This window comes from Zophobas morio, unplaced genomic scaffold (genome assembly GCF_036711695.1).
Source record: "Zophobas morio isolate AGI-343-1 ecotype UQ-CSIRO unplaced genomic scaffold, CSIRO_AGI_Zmor_V1 ptg000041l, whole genome shotgun sequence".
NCBI classification, from domain to species: Eukaryota; Metazoa; Arthropoda; class Insecta; order Coleoptera; family Tenebrionidae; genus Zophobas; species Zophobas morio.
This window is the reverse complement of record NW_026972146.1, coordinates 5199853-5222137: the sequence shown is the minus strand read 5'-3', so window position 1 is coordinate 5222137 and position 22285 is coordinate 5199853. Positions and strand designations below refer to the sequence as shown.

At 38.7% G+C, this 22285-nt stretch overlaps 1 protein-coding gene across 7 annotated transcripts in view; it reads right to left on the bottom strand.

Moving 5' to 3' along the window:
• The window catches only part of Ten-a (Tenascin accessory), a 250510-nt gene that overhangs the window by 183605 nt on the left and 44620 nt on the right, over positions 1-22285 (bottom strand). Inside the window, exon 3 of one of the 7 annotated variants that reach the window (XM_064071908.1) lies at positions 18425-18471. The exons of the other annotated variants lie outside the window; for them this stretch is intronic. The gene's annotated coding sequence lies outside the window, so the exon portion shown is untranslated. The remainder of the gene's footprint in view (positions 1-18424; positions 18472-22285) is intronic. 7 annotated transcript variants of the gene reach the window in all.

Here is a 22285-nt window from a genome sequence, read left to right as displayed (position 1 = left end):
TCGCCGTTTCGACGCACTGATCGCGATTTATTGCTTTAACGCGGACGATGAATCAACGGGACGCCACAGCGAGCCACTTTCGTACCGACACAGTCAAAGAAACTAAATTAAGCCCGGATCTTTTTATCAGCTTATCCGCTACTCCACCAAAGCGCAAACATCAGCGAATACGAGCCAACTCATACCTATATCGAACATACAGTGTGTTCCATGAGAAATAACGATCCTCTTTCAGACACATTAATTGAAGCATAAATCATAATCAGTATATATGCTTCTAAGTTTAAGTAAGGTTAAGCTTAAATACCCTTAACGATGAAATGTGTGAATTATATCGTTTATTATGGAAGATTAAAACTGTTAATAAACACGAAATTAACGTAGCAGATGGTCAAACTAGTGTTGAAACGAGCAAACAAAAAAATACTCTCTGGAAGTACAAACAATTAAACAAAAACGGAAATCCGAACGACGGATGTCACAGATGACAATCAATCTGGACAAATTTAGTGCTTCTGCGACTTACGTTTTCGAAAAAAAAAGCCGGTTGACAGAATTGCGTTCAAGTTTAAATTTTTCGGTTTTTCAATTTTCCAGCTTTTGAATTTTTCAATTTTTAAATTTTGCAATTTTCGATTTGGTTTTTTATTTTCTTTAATTTTTCAATTATTCGATTTTATAATTATTTGTTTTTTCAATTTTTCGTTTCTTTAGTTTTTCGATTTACGATTTTTCAATTTTTCATTTTTGTTGTTTCGGTTTTTTTTCTTTATTTTTATAATTTTTTTTATTTTTCAATCTTTCGACTTCCGATTATAATCGTTTGTTGTTCAAATTTAAATTTTTTCGATTTTTTGTTTCTTCAATTTTTCCGTTTGCAGTTTTCCAGTTTTCTATTTTTTTGTTTCTTCTTCGTGTTTTCATTTTAAAATTTTTCAATTTTCCCATTTTCCAAGTTTTGTAATTTCATTTTTTAAATTTTGCAATTTTTGGATTTGCAATTTCCCGAGTTTCCAATTTTTAGTTTTTCAGTGTTGAGATTTATCAATTTTTCATTTCTTCAGTTTTGCGATTTGCAATTTTTCGTTTCGGTGTTTTATTTTCTTTGTTTTTTTCAATTTTTGGATTTTTCTCGATTTGCAGCTTTTTCGTTTACAATTTTTCGATTTTTCAACTTTTCGAATTTTTAATTTTCTGTTTTTTCAATTTTTGGGTTTTCAATTTCTCGAATTTTCAATTTTTCTTTTCTTCAGTTCTTGGATTTGCAATTTTTCGTTTTCCAATTTTCGATTTTTAATTTCTTTCTGATTTTTTTTCAAATATCTGATTTTTAATTTCTCAATTTTTCAGCTTATGGAGTGAAAAAAATCGAAAAATTTCAAAGCTGTAAAATTGAAAAATCGGATAATTGGGAAATCCGAAAATTGCAAAATTTGAAAAATTTAAAAAGTGAAATATCGAGAATTGAAAAATCAAAGAATGAAAATTTGAAGAATTAAATAAATGAAATATTATAAAATCGAAAAGTACAGAAACTGAAAAATGTTTAAAATTAAAGTGACAAAAACGAAAAATCATAAAACCGAAACATTAAAAACTGGAAAAATTAAAAAATTCAAAATTGGAAAAAATGAAAGATTCAAAATTTGAGAATTAAATGAAATATTATAAAATCGAAGGAAACATTGAAAAAATAAAGGGAATGAAAACACGAAAAATTGTGATATAAAATCGAGAAAATAAAAATTAAAAAATCGGGAGAATGAAAAATAAAAATCAAGACATCGAAAAATTAAGATTACGAAAAATTAAAAATTGAGAAACTGAAAAAAAATTGTAACATCGAAAAATTGCAAATCGAAAAATTAAAGAAACGAAAAACTGAAAAATTTGAAAGTCCAGAAATTGAAATTTTTTTTAAATAAAAGTGGCAAAAACGAAAATCATAAAACCGAAATATTGAAAAGTGGAAACATTGAAAAATTTAAAAATTGGAAAATCGAGGAATTGAAAAATCGAAGATCCAAAATTTGAAGAATTAAATAAATGAATTATTATAAAATCGAAGGAAACATTGAAAAAACAAAGGGAATGAAAACACGAAAAATTGTGATAAATTGTGATAAAATCGAGAAAATAAAAATTAAAAAATCGGGAGAATGAAAAATAAAAATCAAGACATCGAAAAATTAAGATTACGAAAAATTAAAAATTGAGAAACTGAAAAAAAATCGTAACATCGAAAAATTGCAAATCAAAAAATTAAAGAAACGAAAAACTGAAAAATTTGAAAGTCCAGAAATTGAAAATTTTTTTAAATAAAAGTGGCAAAAACGAAAATCATACAACCGAAATATTGAAAAGTGGAAAAATTGAAAAATTTAAAAATTAGAAAATCGAGGAATTGAAAAATCGAAGATCCAAAATTTGAAAAATTAAATAAATGAAATATTATAAAATCGAAGGAAACATTGAAAAAATAAAGGGAATGAAAACACGAAAAATTGTGATATAAAATCGAGAAAACAAAAATTAAAAAATCGGGAAAATGAAAAATAAAAATCAATAATATAAAAATCATAAAACCGAAATATTGAAAAGTGGAAAAATTGAAAAAATGAATCGTTCTTTATTTAATCAATATACAATAAACTGTCTCATTTTTTGATCTTTTTTTCTGAGTCATCCTGTATAAGTAAGTCTAAAAACTATGAGTACATTCGTAAACCACAAGTATAGAGTCATAATATTTTATATATTTCCTAGGGATTTCATTCGATGAAATTTTGAGATGACGTCATAATTTTTTCGGAGGAAATAAAAGAATGAATTTTGATTCACGATTTACCATGGTTACGATAACCTTAAAACGATTGCAAAATTTCAGAGCATTCGGTTTTGGAGTTTCAAATTTAAATTGCAAAATGTTGTTACAAAATTTTGATTTTTTTCCAAAAATCTGGATGCGTAAGGTGAAAAGTCAACAAGGTTTCATACACCACAAAAATAAAAACAAATTGACTAGTGGCTGTAGTTTCGAAGATTAATTATCTGTCTAATAAAAATCCGGACAGACAGCAGACAGACAGACAGACAGGCAGACGGAAACTAGAAACCTATTTCTTCGTACCTTAGGGGTCACGAAAGCTCAAAAAAAACACAAAAGTAGGGAGTCGGCCGATTGACTCGATTACAATACTTCCTTACCTCAGGACGTAAAAAACCGATCGACGAGTAGTAACTAGAGGATTTTCTTTATTGCTCATTTTAGTTTTTAAATCCTGTCCAAGAACGAAGAGCCATTAAATTGATATGAACGGATGGAACTTATTTTCTTTTAATATTCCGTTAACTGAGAACAAACTGACTCCAGTTTCTCTTGAAATTTATATTTGTCCGACCTGTGGATTCTCATCGACCATTTCTATTGCTCTAATTTCCTTATTTGGCCCCGTCGCTATTCTCTCCCGAGTTCTTTTTATAGGAGGCCAGTCCTTTCTTAAAGCTGCCTCAAGCCTCTTAAATATTGTGTCTGCCGGAGCTCTTTTGTCTGGAAATCGAGCAGCATACAATCGGGCAGCCGCGGAAGCGTTTTTCTTGCAGTCACCATAAGTTAAAATCACTATTTACCAAAATTTAAATAGCATTTACCATGCAAAATTTTGAAGTGACGTCATGAAACTGTGCCCCCTATCCCTTTGTATTGATTTTTCGGCTTCAACTTGGAATTTAAATTTAAAAATGCACTGAGAGTTCTACGAAAGCCTCGCAAGCCCGGATCTTCTTATCTTGACGATTCAAGATCTCGCTAGGTAAATGAGACAGTGCGCTCAATACGCTCGCCCGAATGAGAAGTGGCTTTGAAGTTTTGTTTCCCCGAAAAATATAGTTCGATAGGTCTTATATTTGTTATAGTAACGCGTTTTACAGTTGTGCGACTGATCATCTCTACTCGCCTGTCCCATAAACAAATGCGTCACTTTTCTCCGTCTCCAGCTTGCCATCCCCGTTCCATACTTTACGAGTCCGCTGTAAACTTTTTATTTCCCTCCACTTTCATTCAAATTTCTTATCAGTTTTCGCTCAAGAAAATGCTAGTCAGGATTCAATTTAAATTTCCGTACCCGGCCACATATAATTTGTACCCACGCAATGTTCTGCAGCATAGCCGGTGCAGTTAAAAATTCAGATCCAATTTCCGATAGCTCCGAAAATTTTAAGTTTCCGACTCCCCTGCAGGCGGATCGATCGAAAACTCGGATCATTATTAATTAACACGGCGCAATTAAATTTGGCCGCAGAGTGTGAAATGTGGGCGAGCATGCAACCGTCCGGTTGTAAAGTGGCGCGAGATAAGATCGCCATTAGGTCCGAAGGATCCCGTTCTTTGTGTTATTTAAGGATTTTTTTATTATCGTGGCTACTGTTTTTGCCAGATGAACTCTGCCATCTCTGGAGGATTCCGAGCCATATATTCCGCAATTTGTTGTTGGTTTAGCAACGTTTCCTTATCCAGAATCCTCGCGCCGGCTAATGGACGTCTGAGTAGGTAAGCGGGCACTTTTCCCCCACCACGATAATCCTCATATTTAATTCACAAGCTGCATCCGGGCGCCGATTCAATACAAAACAATAAATAAACTGAATCGGCGCGATAAATTATTCCGAATATAATATAATAGTGGAAAAGCATAAATAAATACAATCTGGGATATTGTGCTGCACAAAACTCGCTTTTTGCACTGTTTTTGGCGTAGTCGGTGAAATATGGATTTGTTTGCATTTTGCATGGCGTTTCACCACAAATCCGATTAATTGCCGTGACGTCACGGCTTTTCCAACGGTTCGACGTAAACAAGTCTTTGTTGCTTGTATCGACGACAAGTCGACTAATGAACTACCTACGCCCGCCGCCGAGAAGTTCGACAACAGGGCCGCATTCAGGAGATTCCAAACGGCAAAGCCGAACACGAACAACCCAACAAACATATCAAAAAGCCAAGCTTGACTCCTAATATACGAGTCCATCATAATTCTCGTTGAAAACAGCGGCCCAACGGAAAAGCTCGTTTTGAAATTAATTTTGCCGCAGTATTAAATAGCACAGTTTAAACTAGAAACGTGGCAATTACTGACAAGAATTACGACAAGAAGCTCGATATAAAGTGGGGGAGTAAAAACATATTAGGTGTATAGTACAGTGTAAAATGGTAAGTGCTTTCTTTCAAATAAATTTAGTAAAATATACGTTGAGTTAAGTTTCACATTTCTCGCGCAACAAACGGATCAGCAGACGTCTAAATAACAGCGCCCAACTTGCACAACCGAAAGCAATTTTAGTGAGTTTCCTAACAATGACAAAAGCACAAAACATCTTCCTCCTTTTGGATGAAAGTGCTAAAGAAACTAAAAACTCCCATTCAGCTGATTTAAATGAACAACTTTCGGAAGTCGGCTAAGTTTACACCAATCCATTTTCCTATAATTACCCACCCACGCAAGGGATGGTGCCTACGTCACGTTATTTACGCACACTAGGTCAACCATCACTCATCTGCGCCCCCGTTTTCCCAAGAAAAATGGCGCCCATAAAGCTATTTCTGTATTTAATTAAGATTTAAAGTTAAAAAACGGCGACATTTTGGAACGTTCCATTTAACACGTGGCGTGTCCGATTTTATCCGGGAAGAATAAGACCGGGTTTTCTTGATTAATGGGAATTTGTAGGGGCGCTTTGATAAGAACTCGAAAATAATAAAAAGCTTGATTTTAAAAACATTAACCGAAATGTTTATGTTGTTCCGTTTTGATGTAAATTTAAATCAACACGGAAGGTGCTGTAAAAACGAAGCAATTTTTATTGGACATGCAATAAAACGCGAACTTTGGGGTTGGAAAAAATATTTACGTTTCATAAAGACAATTCCACCCCGTGTTAACACCCAACAAGTCAACAAAATTTTTCCAAGCGATTTTAAGAAAATACAGTTGAAACGACAAAAACGTACAGAAAAAATGAAAAAAATTAACTTTGATATATGGTGGACAGAAACCTGAAATGCAATTATCAAAACAATGAAGCCGCTTCAACTACATATTACATACTGCTCTAAGCCACTACATCAAAAAACCGCATCCAGCATCACGCTTTATCAAAATACGCAAACAAACCAAAAGTTTTCCCTTTTTGCGCGAATTTAAATTCATTTGTCCTGTTTCCATTCCGCACTACCTTCCTCATTGCTTTCCGGCTCGAAGAACACAAAGTAATGGACATAACTTGAACAAAACTGTTACACTCCCGTTTACATGCGTGATTTTACTAAATACCACTGCACATGTCTCCCTTTACACCAATAAAACGCATTCTTCCATTAAGTGGACTCCACCAAAGACTTCCACAGCTTTTTCATTAAAGCTTGCATTCACGATTACTTATTTTGATGCAGTGTTTCGACATAAATATCGGAATAATGAGACTAGAGCGCTCTTGGCGAGACGTTCATAGTTGGTAATAACATTTCGCAAATGATTCCTGCATAAAGTGCAGGGTCACCGACCGATGGCGCTGTGCCCTAATGGACGCACATCTTTGACGGCTGTCACTTGGAGAAATACGGCTGCTAATGGAAGTCCTGCGAGGCCATCAAGGCACACATTCATCGGAGTTTATATGAAGTTTCAAAATAAAAGTCCGTTTCATTAGGTAATTTATCCTTTTTTGTGTTCCGTGTGTAATGAAATACATTACGCACGAGGCTGGGTAATGCAATCCGTGTTTTGATACACGAGAAAAACTCTAATTAAATCATTATTATATGAAGTTTCAAAATGCTATAAAGGCGACGTTCGCTACTCTGGTGTGTTCCTCATGTGTGTAGAGCGGACAACTCCCACCCACGTGCTAGAAAGAGACCGCACCACGCCGTCGGTTTGTTTTCGAACAAACTTACGCATTTTGTGCGGAGTCGTGTAAACGAAACGTCAACATCAAAACCCTACAGATAAATAAGCGAAATTGTGTCTTGTTGCTCGGTTTCCGCCTACATAACGTCCTATAAAGAGAGGAAGAAGAATAATTGCTCCGCTTTTGTGCTTCCAGCTCGATTTTTGGGGTCTTTTAACTTTTAAGACAATTAAATTTTGTTAGAAGAGCGGCTTTGGATTTCAAGGGATTTACAAAAACCGCCGTGGATAAATATTTGGAAGTTACTCAAACCCGCAAGATATTAATTTAGTTTGTGGAGAAGATCAAAAACAAAATTGCATTTAAGATGAACCTCCCGTTTGAGAATGGCGGCTTCGGGACAGCGATAGGGAGTTTGGGGGCACGGAATGCGGATGATGAGTGGCAAAATAAGGGCGGAACGAATTTATTCGTTTTTTATTACCTCAACGGAGCGATAGCTGGAGGAGGTATTGTAAAGGGCGATTTTGACGAATGTTTGATTTCATATTTTCACAGTTGCTGGAGCACGAAAATGGACGATTCTCGTCCATGAAACGTCGTACCGATTACTGTAAAGTGTTTACGAATAACGTTGAATAAATTTTGTTAGAATGGTCTGTTGAAAAGCGAAGTTTTAAGAAATACACAGTCTTTAAAAGTATGTGGGAGAGAGTGTTCTTTCTCCCGTGGGTTGTTACCAGCTCGTCGTGTGTCGGCACAAGAGCAAAATAAGCATTTTCCGCCCTCGTAATACAAATAAGTATAAACTTTCAAGTACCACTTTTTTCGTTGCAAGTTTTCTGCTTTGATCCGGTGCTGGCACGTGCGGAGCTGGAATTAATTTGTCGGTTGTTTATTTTTTGCTTGGTGGAACCCGTTTGAAGTGCAAATCGGTAATAATTAATAGTATTGAGTTGAAAATGCAATTGTAATCGGAGTCCGCATATAAAACGGTCTGGACAAATTAGAATTTCAATATGTTATTCAGTTCAATAGAAGGAAATCAATGTCGGAATTTAAAATTTACATCGAGTTACAATGAAATTGCATAAAGTGCTTTTACAATGGAGCGGGGTTTTTCGGTGTTGCCGCCCCCAGTCGATATTTTAATTCTGGCAGCAACTGGCGATAAGTGAGCGTCCTGGCAAAATTTTTCCAGACGATGATGAATGGCAAGGAAACGAAACAAAGCGATAGTTGCATCCGGCCGTTGTCTGCACCGGGAAATTTATAGCGAAATTCCCAAACTTCGGACTGAAAATTAGATAAGTTCGTCCGGTCGCAAAAAGCCGAAAAAAGCAAACAAGGAATTTAATTAAAAAATTAAATTTTTTCGGCTGCGGCGCCCAAAATTCCGAGCGCCAGCCCTGATTAAAAGTAATAAAAACCGAACCGGCGCCCTTACAATATTAAAAGAGCGGTTTGTTTGGAAAAACTTTACCGCAACTTTATTAATGTCGGGCTTTTAATTGAAATACAACAAATTGTTGTTGAGGGACATCATCAGCGAATTAGCGAGTTGGATTTTTAATTAAAATTCTCCAAGTTTGACATCGCGCCATAATTAAAAAAGAAACACTGCCCCGACTGTTGCTTTATTTATTCAGTATCGTAAATTTTTACCGTTCGCAATTAGAAAAGTCAACAACCCCTGCATATTAATCTGCGTTCCGATAACATCGCGAAAACTTCTTTCTCGACTTCGCGGCGAACACGTTCGAAGAAATGTGACGGCACCAGATACGGATTGCTGCAGTTCGGACGGAAGTTTCGTGCACTTGTGCACTTCGCGAGCGATAAGTCAATACCAAAAAAAAAAAAACGGAAACAAATAACCAACACTGGCGTAGCGCTCGATTGTCGCCAGCATTTTGCATACAGTAGCAGTCGAACCACATATACGTAAATTCGACCAGTTTCCTCTACCAATGATTGATTAGTGAACGCCCGACCTGGACCAGAGTTGAGAATTTTGACGATTCTACCATACGGTGAGGTTTGTCAGTTAGTCTAATCCAGTCGAGAAGGTTTCTGCAACAAACAATGACTTTTAAATGTATTTTATGTAACCAGCATCATGCGGAATTATCTTTTCCTCCAATTACGTCTACCCCATTTTTTCCGATCCTGTCACCCTTTTTGTTTGTTTCACAACGTTAATGAGGTCTTAAATTCCGTTTGACATTACGGGCCTTGTTTTTTTCCTTTGATGTTTGAAATAAAAGGGCACAAGCGTGCATTTTAAACGTCCTGATTAGCTTATTACATTACTGGTCATGTAATATTTAATCTCCAGTCCACGACACTGTGCACTAACGATCAGGCCACCGGACACGGAACACAACTCGTTGAAAGTTAGTTAAGGGCAGCTGTAATCGTAATTTATACGGCAAGAGTCCAGAGAATCCACCACTTAAACACCTTCAATGCTGAACACCTCCCGGGAAAATTATTTTTTGTTTATCCGAATGTTTTTTCTTTCAACGGGCAATTTTTCCAACAGGAGGAAAAACATATGAACAATTTTTTGTGTGTTTTTTCAAAATTGAACTATTTCAAAATGACTGGAAAAGGAGCATCCTATTTCGGAAAACTGCGGTCCACGTCACCTTCTCTCCTTGACCATGGCATTAACTGCGGTCCAGAAAATATCTACCTGACTAATTACTCTTGTTTAGAGCGGCAACATATCCAGTTCATTTTGGATTAGGAAGCAAAGTACCTTAATAATTATTTTAATAATTGTTTATTTAAACAATATTAGTTTTCATGGAGTTACAAAATTTGTTATATTTATAGTATCTAGAAATACGGTTTTCATAATACTGCAAATTTTCTGACTGATTTAGTTTCGAGGAACAGCTAAAATATTTGCAATAGATGAAGGAGAGGGATTAAGGCACTCCAGGTACCAGTAGAACGAGATATGATATAATATCGTGTAAATGTGATATGCAGTGAAAGCCTCACTTGCACTTATAAACAGCAGCAAAATGTGAACACATAAAGGAACACCAGTATACTGAGTACGCCAGCGTTCGTCCACCGTAATCTGGAATGTTTTAGCCGATTTAGTCAGTGCATCGTAAATCACTTTACATGATAAATAGTGATAATATTTTATGCTCTACCATATAATATATTTTAGAGGGCGATTTAAGAGAGCGATATTGTTTTGGACGCTGATGTTGTAAATTTCTACCATATTTCTCGTCACTGTATCCACTAAAACACGAAAGATGCGGCTAGCGATTACAAAGTAGAGCTTCTGTACGTAATATCGCGCATTACCATAAGAAACCACGCCGTGATACATAGTTTTACTACGATTTTTATTTGTTTGTCAGTCAAATACGTCGACTTTCATCATAATGCATTATCTAGTAAGTATCGCCGTCACATTTGACACACATTCCCGCAAAGAAACTAGCGGAACCGACTGTAAAACACGCGGTCGTCAATCTTAGTCAGACGAAGTGTCAGTGTGACTAGAATGTTCCGTTTTAATTGCATATAATGGCACTATTCTGTGTGATTCGGAACACGTTTTATTTCATATTTATGGTTTATCCTGTTCGGATAGAAAGGTGTCCCTTAACAAGTACCGTTCGTTCGGTGACGCATGTGTAAGTGATGGGACCCAAAACCCGCTTATTTAATCGTAAAACCCGTGTCTTTCGCGTACATCCCGATTTTTCAATATCCCTTTAATAAATGCGTTATACTGCCATTTCGGAACGTGCCGCCATTTCGGAATCCAATCTCCCCCGTACATTTAAATGTTAAAGAGCAGCGGCGCCATTACGCGCCCCTGTTTAACACCTTGCTTTGTTTCGCTCTTCCATTCATCGTCGTTATTATTATCATTATTATTATCTTTACGGGTAGCGCCGATGGAAATATGGGCTTCGGCGCCTCGCGAACATGATCATTTTCCGAAAATACCCCGAAAATCGGGCAATTAAGCCCGCAAACAGCGCCGATATTTACGCTGACACTAATTCGTTTTGTTGTCGGCTAGGTTAAGCGCTTATAATTAGAAGGCTGCCTCCGATGCAACATCTGTGTTATTTTCATTCATTAGGGGCGGCGGGTTTAAATCCAGTACAAGTTGAAACGACCGTGTCGGATCTTCTATTTCCAGCGGCAAGAATGTGCACGACTAGTCGGGACTTATCAGTGCTCCTATCAACGAACTTTATAAGGACTTCCTGGATATTCCGACGTTCTGCTCAGACATTAGGACTCGGCGAATGTCTCGTGCTGTCGCCGTCAGCCCCGGGATTGTTTTAAGCCGGGATAATAAAAAATCGGCGGAAGTCATGAAACCGTCGAGGAGAAGAAGATCAAAAATTTCGCTAGAGAGGGTTGTTTGAATGTCTATGAAATTTCGTTCCAGGCTCGTTACGAGCCAGTTTCATCGGAGATAATGGGGATGGTGGGACGGTCGTAACTGTGGCCCAACTAGTCGTAAGTAATGAGCGTGTTAATAAGAATGGCTGCTCGGAGAAGCGTAACTCACGCGTCCTTTATAATGAAATGAGATATGTACCTTACGCAAGCCGGATAGGGTTTCATATTGTGCTGTCATAAACAGACGTAAATTTGAGATCTTACAGGCCGTGGAGATATGTTTCTTTGAATAACAATTACAAAGGATAACACCGAGACGAGGGTTCAGAAAGATCAGCCGCGCTTTAACCGAGTCTTAATGAAAAACTCGGGCGCAAATTCTGGCATCACGAGAAGCGCCGGAGCGTACGTCTAATACATGCCAAACAATAGTTGCGATTAAGCTTCCGCAGCACTGAAACGTTGTAAAGTTATTATTGTGTCCTTACAGCCTCTCCGGCATTGTCCGTGCCGAAAATGGCCGCCCGTCCGCCATTATCCCCTAATCTGATCTATCCCGCTCCTGACGTATCGCGAAAAACCAGTGTTGGTTTTCGATTTCGCCTCCGCCAATACCGCGCCAAATTAATCGCGCACATAATAGCCCTTCCTGTTTTTTTAACACTGCAAAACGGTTTGTTTTTCCCGACCGCCTCGAAATTAATTTCTTGCAAGTGCAGCTGACGTTTAATCAAATACCATTAATAACCGTATCGAATAACACTAGGAATTCGCATCCGAAAAACGCTGGCCCCTTTTAATGCGGACCGTTTACACTGAACGCTGCATTAGAAATTCGCGCTGTAATATGTTAATGTAGCGCAAAAAGCGTGTGTGGATATGGGGCGGCGCATTCGCCGAACGAACACCGATCGGTAATCAAAAGCGGTCGAAGATAATCCGCCCCCGGGAAATGAGGTGAACTTTCTGCGTTATACAGCTCATCGAAGTCGGGATGCGAGCTGGATTAGTACCGCCGCCGCCACTTATACACAAGCTCTTGTGCGAATTGGGCCGTGTTCGGACGAATTCTGCCCCCAGAGACGCGCGCCCGACATACAACGGCAATCCATAGAAATTAATACGAATTTAATTAGCGAGGGAGCTCAGCGCCGTCGTGCCACAAGGGGCCCCGATAATCACGAATACCCATCGAAGCGGGACACACTTTTCCCACTAAATCAACCGCCGAACCGAACCGTACGCGGCAACACGGCCTGCGTACGCGGTAGTACGACCTACGTAAGCGGTAGCAGGCGGCACCTACGCGGTAAGAACCAGAAACCTGGGCTGAAAGAGTACGGGTGAGAGCCGCTAGGACCTAAAATGTTTGTTCAGTCCTATTATTAGAGTAAAATGTCCTTTTTGGCTCAATTTTATCGGACTTGTCCGTTTTTTTGATTTTACCGGAATCGTTCGATCCAGTAAAACGTCAAACTTGACATAGTATAAAGTAAAATAAATAAATTTTATTCAATTTTGACATGTAAACAAACGTTTATTTTGCCGTCAGTAGGCCACTAAAGCTTTGGTTTATTCGGTAGCACCATAAAATTTTTAAACCGCTAGCGAAATATAGTATATTATTAGCCAAGGTTGCAGAGCCAAGCATTCTAGACCGAGCGCAAATTAGAACCCGAGACGCGCAGCGTCGAGGGCTCTAAGCGCGAGGTCTAGAAGTGGCTTTACAACCGTGGTTAATATACTATTTTTTTCACTAGTAGAAACCATAAGACAATAAACTGAAAAATAAACGTTCAATTTTTTGACGCAACGTGATTTTGTTGTGATTTCTAATCAAACTTGATCTAAATCTTCAACACAAAGAAAACCGTTTATACTTGTCGCTGAGTTAATCATTTTATCTTCTACCGTCTACCAACTACCATGCGTATACTCAAGTAATGTTTGTAGCACACATTTGTTCATTTTTTAAGAAATAATCACATCAAACATTGCGTACATAACCTCAATTTTTCTTTTTGAACCCGTGGTAGCAAAAGTTGAATTTGCTACCACTAAATGAGTCGACATTTGCATGCGTCCAGGCTGCTAGTGAAAAAAAATTTTTATTTTGCTGTTTTAAAACCATGGTTACCATTTCTGTAATTTCTCCAATGCCTTGCTGCTCTTTCCATCTAAGGAACTTTTGATACACTTTCTGATTTGCTCTTTTTTTGGGAGCAAGTTTTGCCGTTGGAATCTTGCATGATTTTGCAATTTTTCCATAATTTTAGTTTGTTTAAAATAAACAAACACCGTCGCCAGAGTCACATACTACACACACACACCTGATATTGTAACCTAAATTCTACGCATATAAAACTTTTATTTGGTCGCTGTCAATTCTGACGTTTCTCGAATGTGAACTTTGAATCACCAATTTTTTCACAATTTGGGACTTGGGGTTGTCAAAATTGAATAAAAGTTTGTATTACACTCGCGGTTAAAATGAATGTGTAACTCGTGGTCTTAAGGCGCTCGCGGCATACGCCGCTCTCGCCTTAAACTGGCCGCTCATTAAACATTCACTTTAACCGCTTGCATAATAAATAACTATTATGATGTAAATACAATTAAGTATATCGATAATTCGCTACTGAAAATTTATTGAAATATAATTTGTGTTAAAAAAAGATTTTTGTGGTTTTATGGTTTATTAACATAATTTACTTATTTGAAATTACATATTTTTAATACATAGCACAAGTTCTTGATATTCTTTATTTTTATTCCAAGTAATAATTGTGTTTCCTTTAGTTTTAATCAAGAAAATTTTTCGGTTATTATCTAACATACTTTTGTACATTAAGAAACTCCATTCCACGTCACAGGACGTTACAGGACAATATTTAAATAAATAAAGAAGTCGTTGTATGTGTTTTAAAATTAACTCTGATTTCCGGACTTTAGACTTTTTGGTGTTTCACTTCGGCACAAGAACTAGTCGCATCTCAAAGAAAACAAACAGTGGAATATAGCGTATTGTACCTATATTTCATAGTAAAAATGTCTAAATTTTTTTATGAAGAGACAGACTGTTCTAGGAAACTTTACTAAATCTTTTCATTTACGAGCTATTGAAAGTCCGCCGGTCTCACTGATACTTCTTACTTGGCTCCTACGAATGAAGCGAAAAATGCACAGATTGAAAATATAGTAAATGGGGTAGTATGTATGCGTGATATGTCGTTAGACATTAAGTATTTTGCAAATAAAATTTATTTCATTGAAAACAGAAACAATAAAAAACATATCTGTACAAGTTTGGAATCGATATGGCCAGTTGTTTAGAATATGCAAATATGCTTTTGTTCGTATTTACAATTATTACGAAACAGGTTATCAAATAATCTATTTTCACATGGCGAGACTTTCAAGCGGCCGAAGAATTAAAAACCATAAATTTTCATTGAAGAAACAAACTCTTCCAAGAAAATTACCAAATCTTTTAGTTTACGCACTATTGGACGAGCACTCCTTAAAACGGTCAGTATACCTAATCGCATTATTCCATTGATACCTACCTACCGAAAACGTTGCCAGATGAGCCTAACACAAATTTGCGGATATTTCTCGTCAACCAGATATTATTTCATTTAGAAGTTTCTGGTAAATAAATGGGATTATTGTAATGAACACATAAAACAAATAAATTGTGATTATTATTTGTTGTTTTAACCCATTAGACGCTTATAGGCTTATAAGCATACTTTTCTTGAAAAATCGGTAATAAATTCAGTGAAACATCTTTGTGCCTTAATTCCTATTGGTAAACTGGGATTTTGAATAGAGGTCGCAGGAAAATTTTGTATGGTTTTATGGTTTATTTACATAATTTTCTTATTTACAATGAATGTTTTTGATATATAATACAAGTTCTTGATATTATTTATTTTAATTACATTTAATAAACCATAAAACCACAAAAACCTTTTTTTAACACAAATTATATTTCAATAAATTTTCAGTAGCGAATTATCGATACACTTAATTGTATTTACATCATAAAATTTATTTATTTTACTTCATACTATGTCAAGTTTGACGTTTTACTGGATCGAACTATTCCGGTAAAATCAAAAAAACGGACAAGTCCGATAAAATTGAGCCAAAAACACGGAGGTAGAAGAGACACTCTTCTACCTCCGTGGCCAAAAAGGACAAGTCTTCCATTTCCGGAAGCGGCCACTGACCCTTTTGGGTCTCTTTTGCTTTACCTGTTATTGTAAATACAAATGTAAATTTAGTACTTCTGTAACCGTCCTGTATTAAACATCGAAACCGAACGCTGTCTATTATCTCGCACGCAAGAAAACAAAGGTCCTTGGAGCAATATCAAAGTACAATTCGGTATCACATTGTCGTATCAACCAGATTACAAAAAATACTGGTAGGACGAGCCGAGTTGCACAAACATTGGTCCTTCGAGACGGATTGCACAAAACATTCGTCCATCGAGTCGGATTATACAAAACAATAAGTCCTGTAAAGTGTTATAAGTACTATGTGTTTAAACATATGATGCTGATTTGCACGAATAAACAAATTAAAACATTTACCAAAGAGCGGTTGCTAACGATGTCAGAAAAAGTGACTCGATTGGGATTTTTTCTCAAAATAATAATAATATTATCGAATAAAAAAGTATGTTGACAGTATGAAATAAATTACATAACAACATACGTCCGGTAACTCTTTTCGCAGTACTCGTTTCGAAATTAAAGACTCGGCTACCTACTCGTCCTGAAACATATCACTCGTACTGTAAAATTTGAGCTACCGGACCGGACCGTATTTAGAATAACTTTAATTACCATTTATGTTTTCATCAACACTAACAAGTATTTAAAATAACAAGTAATAATTTGTTTGTATTGTTTATTCATTATAATAATTCCATTTATTCACCAGAAACTTTTAAACGAAATAAAATCTAATCGACTAGAAATAACGGCAAAGTTGTGCTAGGCTCATCTGGCAACGTTGCAAATTATATAAATGTTTACTATGAGATTTTTACACATTGTTTTCGTCGCCCTCTGTCGAGTGGTAGCTTTATTAAATGTATTGTTGCTGCGATTTGGGTTATCTACGCGCGCGATTGGTGTCCAAGCTTTTCGCCGGCGTTTGACGGCCGACTGTTGGTGCGCCATCTCTTGTTCGCCGGCCGTTGGCCTGTTCGCTCCAAACAATAGCATGGGTCTATCTATATGTATTTAATCAATGTACCACGTAAGCACTATGTGTGTGGAGTTGCACGGTACTTCCACAATGACTGCACCCGAGCCCGTTGCAACGTCTCAGCTCTAATTTCGCTATTAATAGTCGAGACAAGCACCTGCTTTTAGATAATTAATGCGAAATATCCTCTGATATCTCTACCGCGTCAGAATTCAATTGGCAATTGCGGTTATTTGTCTCGACGTGATTTATGTTTCTCTATATAATGTTCCATATAACAAGAACGATATTGCATTGTTCGTTGCGAGGAGACATCGCTCGGCTCTTTACTAATCGACACCGAGTAATATCTGGTCGAGCGATAGGAAACTTCCTCGTGCGGTTTTCGGTCTCAACTTTATGCAGTTGTTTGTCCTGTCGGCGAGCGTAACCGAGGGAGGGCCACAGATCCGGCCGAAAGAAGGTATTAACGCGTCTGTGTGGACCCTGCTGAGTCGGCGAATTCGGTCAGTGGGTCAGTTCGGGGCTGCGGTTGGCGCGCGGACGTGGCGAAACTGTGGATATAATTCAGCCAGTTTATCAAAATTTCCCGAACTAAACAAGGGTTGATCGCTTTTGTAGCTTATCAAGAAGTTTGCTTCCGCGCGGCGCCCGTTACGTAAGAATTACGCTGATAAAACTATGGCAACAACCGGCGTTGTAAGAGGACAAAGGCTCGTTTATCCGCGTATATTTAACAAGACTCGTATCCTCCCAGATATATTCCTCTAAACTTTGTTTACCATTCATTAAGTTCCCCGTTGAAATTTGTTCCGTCGGAAATGCGATGCGCGCATCTTCGCCATCGCCTTGCATTTTAATAAGCACTCATCCACAAGAATTAGCTTTCTTAAATCCGCGTTCCCGATTATTACCGAAGCAAACAATTTCGTCGGCGTCGTGCATTAGACATAAGCCGACATTGTTACGTCTTCGGATTGACGTTCGCTTTATGCGTCCCACGATCATATTAAAACTAGCTGGAGTAAAGGTATTACGGACTAAAGTTTAGAGAGCTCCGCTGTCAGGTTTTATTTGTGTTTTTATTTCTTGCCGAGTGGGTATGCGCCATTTTGCCTCCTGGGAAAAGCCTGAGCTCAAGGGTAGACATTCACTTCCAAGTCGTAAACAAGGTGCATGTCGGAACCGTTCGCCCACTCCTATGACCCGTATGACGTTCGGGATTCAATTATACGAGATTAAGGTGGCGTCCCGTGGGAACCGCGCACGAAAAAATTAATGAAAACGGCTGGAGTCGTAAGAGCATTAACGCGGAGACGGCGCCGGGAGACAACAAGACGCTGGAGAGTTCCGAAGTCGCGATCCGCGTTTTAAACCAATCCGCCGTCAATTACTCCGACAATTATACGTGTTCCTCGTGAATTATCGCGACCCAAAGAAAAAATCGATCTTTTTCAGGTCGGGCTTCGAACCGGCGCCGCGACTCGCTCCAATCACGTGAGAGTGACAGTAGTGGGTCGCGTTTTCCATGTTGTCTTTGTGTTTACTTCTTTTTGGCCGGGCTTTTAAAGTAATTAGTGATAGCGAGATCGCCTTTTTATCGCCGCCCCTGCGCCTAGGAGTCAATTAACCGCAGCTGCTGATGTTTCTTTGATGGAATCCGTATGTGTGGGGAGACGGAGGACGCTCGCAGGATAATGGAGTCCTTTCAGAAAGAATACGCTTTCAATTGGAACCCCTCGCGACCAATAGTGATTGTGCCATTTCCGAGTGACAACACAGGGTTTTATTAAGAAAGTAACCGACGAATACAAAGGACTTTGTTGGCGACTAACTGCACTCGAGAGCGCTCGCCCATTTCCAGAATAAACAACGTATGACGTTCTACAAATAACTTACCTGAATTTATCGGCGAAAAGCCGGCCAACACACCGAGGCTCAGAACACTGCAACATGAAATATACAAACACTCAATTTTTCATTCGGGTATGAATGAATAACGCGAACGACCGGAGCTTAGACGCGCGGAGATTAACGCCAGATCGAGCGATGTAAATATATACAACCCCCTAGGTACGCCTTCATACTTTCCCACCGAAAAGTGATCCAGAAGCCCCACTACTAGCTGGACGTACGGTCGCGCTTTTGTCCGTTCGGCGGCCATCTGTCATGCTGCATTCCGCGGCCGCATCACGCGCGTCATTAAGTGTGAATTGTGCCTTAGAGCGTCGATTTTAACGATTCCGGAAAGCTGTTCCGGGCCGTAACAGACAATAGCCAGTTAATTTCGCATGTCGCAAACATTGTGTAGCAAATTAGCTGTAAATCTGCAGCGGTGATGGATGCTCGGGTTGCCCGAGCTGTCAGACGCTCCTTGCCTTCCGATATCCTGCACGCTATATCTGCACACGGCCCGATAAAAGGTGAACCCATTAGTCAATGGGTCATTTCCAGCAATAAATAAGATAAGCCCGCATTTAATTATGAGTTATCTAAAGGCGGCGATAAATAGCCGCGCGACGCGTTTCGTTCGAGTGGCCGTGACGCGGCGGCGGCGAATCGGGAATTAATTATGGTCATGCGGGATTTATGTGCGGAAGCGGTTTAAAAGACGGTCATAGGTCGCAAGATATATTTCGAGCTTTTTATGGACGGCTCATAAACATTCAAATCGCCATAATAATTCAGCGGACGCACCCTTCAGACTCAACAATAACGATTTATACGACGGAATTACAATATGACACCGGAGCGCCGAAAAATTGACGAGGGTTAGTTTGTGTACGTACATCTCACTACCGGCGAGCTTCCGCCGATGCAAATTACTCCAGAATTCGCAAGCTGGTCAGGACCGTCGTTAGCATCTGTGACGTCACCGCAGATGCAACGGTCAGCATCGCAAATCACCGGCAAGATGCTCCTGACGTGCCCTGCAGGCCAGGACGCCGACCTGAACCCGATTTTTCGCATTCTCACCCACGGGCTGCAGCGGCACTGAATACCGATAAGAAAGCATGCACTACCACGGCGATCGGCGAAAGCTGCATTCGAATTCGGTTTCATAAAAATTCCGACACAAGAAAGCATTAATAAGTCGCTAATCACGAGCGCCAACGCACGCGTGGGTTTCAGTCCCGCTCCTGATGTTAATCTAAAATTCGAACAGCCGACATTTGTTTAGCTATTGATCCTATATTTAGTTCCAGCTTACATCACATTCCTTACTCTACGTCGATTTCTATTACCCGTAACGCTCAATTAGAAACAGAATTTCTTGTGTTTGTTAATTATTATTCTCTCTTTAATACCTATTTGGCTTCCATATGTAGGGACTATTTACTCTTTAAAGGATTAAAGTCTAAACGCAACTAAGAATCGTCACATTGTAGTTTATTTTGGAAATTTATTAGCGGGAGAAAAGCTGGTAATAACATCTCTAATGAAATGTTCTGCGCTAATGTCGTGTGGATGTTGTAGGGGTCTGCCTCATTAAATGTCTAACGTTTCCAATATTTTCTGGAGTCTTTTATCTTTCGACCTGCCACTTTCCTCCTTTCTTTGTAGAGACGAGATTCGCCTAAACTTCATCACACATCGTTGTAATGTTGTTGGGAAATTCTTCCCGGAACTCATCCGAAGCCGCTTGAATCGAGTACTCCCACACACCGGTTACCTCTATATGTATACTATCCTCAAACATATTTGGCGTTTATGACTTCACACCAATTTGACTCCCATTATAATTCAATAGGCCGTCACAACCGGATGTCTTAAACCCGCTCACCGATACCTACCTGAAAACACCTTTTCTGGTAAAAGCACAGGGCAGGACTGAGTTTTGCATTTACCGACAACTGCGCCTTTCGAGTTTTTTTATTTTAAGTAAAAACAAAGTAACTTTGTACTCAATCATTTTTTATTACAGCACAACTATTTACTTATTAACTGCTACTGCTTATTTATTGATCGAAATAGTCACTGTCATCATCACTCGACTCTTCTAAATTAATAATTAACGGTGTTATCAACCGTGCCCTGTACTGGTCTTCTTCTTTTGTGGAATGTCGTACACAATTGGCCCACATTTCGGCAGTTATTTTGGAAACTTCTTCCCTAATTATGTCAATTGTTGCACTACTAAATTTTGGTGCCGTATTATTCCTTCTTATATTATTTTTCATTTGCGACCAGATTAGTTCGATGGGGTTAAATATACAATGGTACGGCGGAAGTCTAATCACCCTAAATCCACGATCTCGCGCCATAGCATCTATTTTATATTGTTTCTCAAATTTTCGAGTGTGTAACACTTCTAATAATTGTGTCTTTGTGTAATTTTCTTCAAAGTATAAATCATGTTCTGTAAGGAAATTTTGAAATTTGAAAATTTTAACAAACAAAATTACTCTGAGTCCGGTCCTTCGCGTCTCGACCGTCCCTGGCACGTCGAAAAGGTCTTTACAGGTAGGTATCGGTGAGCGGGTTTAAGACATCCGGTTGTGACGGCCTATTGAATTATAATGGGAGTCAAATTGGTGTGAAGTCATAAACGCCAAATATGTTTGAGGATAGTATACATGTATAATATGATATTATGCTCTATATCTTCTTCAACAACTTCATTTTTTTGCGTTTGGCAGCGAGGATCAGTTTTGGATGTGCGGAAGGTGATCAGCGGCGGCCGAAAATCGCCGCCTTTATCACGCGTTAAGCCATTCCCGACCTAATCGCGCTCTAATATCGTGAATTCAGCCAGCGGCGTCGTAATTACTGTCACTGGGGTATCGATTTCGCGAATAAGTAACACAGCGGCACGTAAACAGAGTAAATTAATAGGAAAAAGTTCGTGACAGTGTTGTAGGTACAATTTATAACGGACCGAGCACGTATCTTTAAAAATCAATTTAGTCGCAGCACAACCCGGAGCGACCTCTATGTAATATCATCATCATCATCACCATCGTGGTGTATAAAACGCGCCTTTAAAACTTTCCCGAACACGTGCTCCAATAGATAATCGAAGCGAACATCCCTCTCTCGAATGCGAATGTCCCATCAATTTTAATTACAAGTTTTGACAGTAATTCCGGTAGCGACATGAAATACAGTGGCGGCGTGTAACACGAAACTCTAATCGATGTTTACAAGAGCTTTTTTGGTCAGATTTACGCGGCGCTATTTTTCAGAGGATCGTTCTCGCTTAATGGGAAGCTGATGAGACGCGCGTCCTTCAAAATTCAACAAGTTTTACTAATTGGAACGACTGATTGGGTACGGGTTTGCATAAGTGCTTTCTGGCTGTAATTTGAGAGTGGCCCGAAGAGAAATGTTACGACGCTAAATCGACTTTCGACAAATAGTTCATGGGAATGTGGCACGAGAGACGGCGATTAACGGCGGAATGATGGGCAGGGGGTTCGAGGATTTTTTATTAAAGTCGGGGCGTTGTTATGCAAGCAGCATTACAAAGGGTATGCAACCAAGCGCGCGCCGAGGTAGTGCGAAAATGCGCTAATGGATTTCGTACACGATTGGTCAAACGAAATTTTCTTACCGAACGTTGAACACTGTTATGCAACGAGATCACAGAACGTGCGTGCAATCGCTCGCTCCGCCACTGGAATTCGTACACCAGTGGCGTTTGACGGTCTGTATTGAGCGAATCGGCGATGTGAAAGAAATGACACGTCTTCGCATGTTACAGAGGCGTTATTTATAGCAAACTTGAAGTAAATTCGGTTTGATGACGTCAAATTTAGT